Genomic DNA, 5,652 nt, shown 5'->3' on the forward strand with positions numbered 1-5,652 from the left:
AAAGCATGCATTGGAAATTAAGATGACCATCCTTATTGCAAAGTTCACAAGTAATAGGACAAAGAGAACATAATTTTGTAGCAAATTCATCTATCACTTTGAGCAAAAAATTGGTCCTATCATGCTTATGCTTCTTACAAAATCCATCTTCCCTATAAGGCACGTCTTCACAAAGTCTTTCCACTCCACAAAAATTGACATGCTTATGAGAAACATTTTTCTCATGGCCAGTGCTATAATCATTACATTTTGGATATTCAAAGAGTTCATACTAACAACATGGCAATCATGCTCATCATCCAGTGTTTTTATGCCATAAATTTTGTTGAATTCTTTTTCTAGCAATTGAGCACAATTATCGGAATCCTTATTCTCAAGATAAAAATTATAAAGATAAAGAACAACCTGAGGAAACCCAATCTCCATTTTTGTAGTTTTCTTTTATAAACCAAACTAGTGATAAACAAGAAACTAAAAAGATTCAATTGCAAGATCTAAAGATATACCTTCATGCACTCACCTCCCCGACAACGGCGCCAGAAAAGAGCTTGATGTCTACAACACAACTTTATTCTTCTAGACACGTGTTGGGCCTCCAAGCGCAGAGTTTTGTAGGACAGTAGAAATTTTCCCTCAAGTGGATGACCTAAGGTTTATCAATCCATGGGAGGCGTAGGATGAAGATGGTCTCTCTCAAACAACCCTGCAACCAAATAATAAAAAGTCTCTTGTGTCCCCAACACACCAAATACAATGGTAATTTATATAGGTGCACTAGTTCGGTGAAGAGATGGTGATACAAGTGGATAGTAGATATTGATTTTTGTAATAAGAACAATAAAAAACAGCAAGGTAGCAGTTGATAAAACGGAGCACAGACGGTATTGCAGTGTAACATCCCAATTTTCAATTTGGATGTTTATAATAGATCATTCATATGCATCCATGATTTATGCATTTTTGCCCCATTTGTTTTATTGGATTTTTGATCCAAGGAACTTTGAACAACTCAAGGACCAAAAGAGAGAGTTGGAAGTTTTCCTAAAAACCAATTTTGATTTTTTTTAAGTTGGGAGTTTGGATCAAATTTGGTTTCACCAAAAAAATCATTTTCATTATATCAAAAATAAAATAAAGAGATAAGATAAAATGACTTCTTCAAAATCAGAAAAGAAAATATTGGAAATTGAATTTGGAACCGAAATATATTTGTTGAGTTTTATTTGCAATTTATTTTATTAGCATAGCAAAAAGTTTATTTTGAAAACTTGCATTTTAGGCCAGATAAAAGTTCACTAGGTCATATATAAGACCATAATATTATGTGAATTTTTCTGGCATTTGTAGACTTATATTTATTTGTATTTTCGGTGCCATAGTGTTTCTGTTATTAAAAAAACCACTCAGCCATGGGCCAAATTTCCCACTAACGCCCATAGCATGCGCTGGCTTCATTCTTCCTCCTCTCTGTTCGTTACAAGAACATAGACTGCACTCATGGCGCCTCCACCACTTCCTCCTCTCGTCCCACTTAATTTCTTTGCCGTTTCACTCCAGAGTCAACACAAAATTTGTCGAGGGCGTTACCAATAACCCATTCAGGGAATTAGAACCCAGCGTTATTGCTTTAATAGGTTGAACCGAGCCATGAAACATACATATACAATCAGCCATTAATGGCCACGGTGAGCTCCCTTGATCTCCCCGTACGACCCCCCTCTTCCCCTATAAATAGGACCCCGAAAAGCACGGCATATCCCCCCATTCCTAATACCGAAACCCCTCTCTGCCTTGCTCTCCTACGCGAGCAATTGCTCATCGGAGTTTGTCCTTCGCTGCCGTTTCCAACAAGGATAGCACAACCTCCGGTGAGCCATTCGCCTCTCCTCTTATTCCAATGGATGAGTTTTGATTGTGCGAATATCTCTGACCCGTCAAACCTCTCGATTCCGTAGCAGGATCACTTCACCGACGAGGTCAAGTTCCACCGCCACCAGAAGGATTCCAGCGAGCCTGTGGTGCACGTACAGAACGAGTTCGTCTCTGTGTCCTACTCCATCGTCTTCATAGAGACCCCCTCTCCACCGTTCGACACTCATACTTCGTCGTATCCTCCGTCTTCCTCGTCGCCGGCGACAAGTCTGGTGAGCACCCAGCCAGCCAATCAGAGGGCGCCACTTGGCATCTGACCGATTTTTTTTCTCTTTTTCCAGTATTTTTTCCAATCTCGGATTCTATACCAATTCTAGTATATCTTTTAGCCTATAGATCCGTTTTAGTTGATTCTTTTTTCTACGGTTTCATAGAAATATCCTCTATCCAGAGAACCAAATGAAAAATATTTTTGAAAATTTTAAAATTTGAATTCAAACAGATCTGAATTCAAACTTCGTTAGGCAGTAACTCGAGTTTCGTAACTCCGTTTTAGGTGATTCTTTTTGCAAATTGAAGCTCGTAATGTGTACTTTCTATTAGACCCAAACACACATTTTTTTTCTACTGTAAAAATTATGTTATGTACAGAAACTTTATTTTGTTGTTTTGGAGTTTTTCGAAGTCTTTCATTTGTTTTCTTTTTGGATTTTTGCTTGTATGCTTATGTATGTTATTGCTTGCTTACGTTAGATCATCCAGAGTGCGAAGCTTGCTACCACGAATCCTTAGAGTTCAATGATCATCAGCAAGGCAAGTTCACACTTTGATCATATTTTTTCAGTACCCAGTTTTTACTATGCATTAGTTTGACCCTCAAAGATTGCATGAGTAGGATTGGGAACATGTGGTTATGCTTTGTAGTTCATGTGGTAGGAACTTATGACCTTTGATCAACCCGGGAATATTCGTTATATCATATATTTCTTAGCCATGCTCGTAGATGGGGATTGGTATGTGTGATCACGCAAGTTGCGAGAGTTAATAATTTTGGGATAACCTAAGGTGGCAACTTTAATACACATCTGGGTGGATTGTTTGGGGCACCTGGAGAAACCAGTGCTTGCCCAAGGGGAATCCCGGAGTACCCGTGTGATTACCCTAGGTCCGTCACCCAGGCTCAAAGGGATCATAAGATATTTCATGCCTAGAAACTTCCGTGTGCAGCCACAAGCCATTATGGGCTCTGGCATAGTTGAGTAAGTTGTGTGACCTCTTTCCGTGGTAGACTAGCTGATGTAGGGGAAAGTAGGTGTACCGATCTACCCAAGGTTAAGGGGAAACACTTCTGAAAGGCTATGTCTCGATCTTCCGACCATGGAGGTGGTCGAGTCTTGTGGGGAAAAGTGCGCAAACCTCTGCAGAGTGTACAAACTAATCATGATTAGCCGTGTCCCCGGTTATGGACAATTTGAGTATCTAGAAGTGAATTATTGGTTGATCTCATCACTCTTTTTAATGAAATTATTGGGTTACTAATAACTTGGGAATTTTGGGATTGGGTTTGAAGAACCTTCTCAATAATGGCATTTTAACTTAGTAGTAATAAAAAAATATTCCTTTGTTGTAGGGTAAAATTAGCTTTATGCAAAATAAAACTTAGAGCCTCCACCAGCTAAATTTTCATATAGAGATAGTCTTTTCATTTATTATTATTCTATGGTGTGAAATTGCCAGCATATTCCATGTGCTGACCTACACGGCTGCAACGTCTCATGTTGCAGACTTTTCCGACGAGGATTAAAGGTGCGATAGGTCATTGTTCTGCACTCAGTTTGTCGTGGAGTTGGATGGACTCATTTACCTTCAATGCTTCTGCAGTTATTTTTATTGAGATGGCCTTTGGCCATATTATTGTAACAAATATTCTTTTGAGAACCTCGATGTAATAAAGTGTGATTGAACTCTGTTATAATTCCTCGAGTACTGTGTGTGTCAGCATACCGATCCAGGGATGACACTTAAGCACAGAGACTTCGATCCATTTTGGGTCGGGCCGCTACATGCAATGCTCGAAAATGAGGCCTAGGGTCCGTACTATCGCTAGTGCAATCTCTCAACAATGCTAATATAATTAGATCATATAACCATCCCTCAACGTGTAATGGAGAATCACTCCACAGTTCCTATCTAGCGGAGAACATAAGAATAAATCGTTTGTAGGGTATGAAACCACCTCGAAGCTATTCTTTCCGATCGATCTATCCAAGAGTTCATACTAAAATAACACCAAATACTTTCAGATTCATAATACTCAATCCAACAGAGAGACCGTCAAAGAGTGACCCAAGATTTCCACTGGAGAAACAAAAGACGAGAATGTGCATCAACCCCTATGCTTAGATTACCCTAATGTCACCTCGGGGATCCGCGAGTTGAGTGCCAAAACCTATACCAAGTGAATCTATATAATACCCCATTGTCACCACATGTATTCATATGCAAGACATATATCAAGTGCTCTCAAATCCATAAAAGTATTTAATCCGATAAAATGAAATCTCAAAGGGAAAACTCAATTCATCATAACAAGATAGAGGGGAAAACACCATATGATCCGACTATATTAACAAAGCCCGCGATAAATCAAGATCATGACATCTCAAGAACACAAGAGAGAGAGAGAGATTAAATACATAGCTACTGATACAATCCCTCAGCCCCGAGGGTGGACTACTCCCTCCTCATCGTGGTGGCCGCCGGGATGATGAAGATGGCCACCGGTGATGATTTCCCCCTCCCGCGGGGTGCTGGAATGGGGCCTGGATTAGTTTTTTCATGGCTACAAAAGCTTGCGGCGGTGAAACTTCTGATCTAGGGTTACCCCGAGGGTTTTTGGAATATTTGATGATTTATAGGGCGAAGAGGGGGTACGGAGGCCACCGAGGTGGGCTCAACCCACCTGGGTGCGCCTGGGCACCCAGGCGCGCCCTCGTGAGTTGTGCCCCCCTCGGGGCACCCCTAGATGCTGCTCTGGCCCATTGGATGTCTTATGGTCCATAAAAAATCCACAAAAAGTTCCATGGTGTTTGGACTCTGTTTGATATTGATTTCCTGCGATGTAGAAAACAAGCAAAAAACAGCAACTGGCACTGGGCACTGGGTCAATAGGTTAGTCCCAAAAAATGATATAAAGTTGCTATAAAATGATGGTAAAACATCCAAGAATGATATATAACAACATGAATACTTCAGAAATTATACATACGTTGGAGACGTATCAGTGCTTAGGTGTTGTTCTTACTTGAACAAACCTCCTACTTATGATTAACCCCCTCGCAAGCATCCGCAACTACGAGAAAAATATTAAGATAAAATCTAACCGTAGCATTAAACTTTTGGATCCAAATCAGTCCCTTACGAAGTAGCGCATAAACTAGGGTTTAAGCTTCTATCACTCTCACAACACAACATCTAGTAACTACTCCACAATGCATTACCTTAGGCCCTAATAAGGTGAGGTGCCATGTAGTCGACGTTCACATGACACCACTAAGGGAATCACAACATACATATCATCAAAATATCGAACACATATCAAGTTCACATGATTACTTGCAACATGATTTCTCCCGTGACCTCAAGAACAAAAGTAACTACTCATAAATGATAATCATGCTCAAGATCAGAGGGGTGTTAAATAGCATAATGGAGCTGAACATATAATCTTCCACCAAATAAACCATATAGTAATCGACTACAAGACGTAATCGACACTAC

This window comes from Triticum urartu, chromosome 6, assembly GCF_003073215.2.
Source record: "Triticum urartu cultivar G1812 chromosome 6, Tu2.1, whole genome shotgun sequence".
NCBI classification, from domain to species: Eukaryota; Viridiplantae; Streptophyta; class Magnoliopsida; order Poales; family Poaceae; genus Triticum; species Triticum urartu.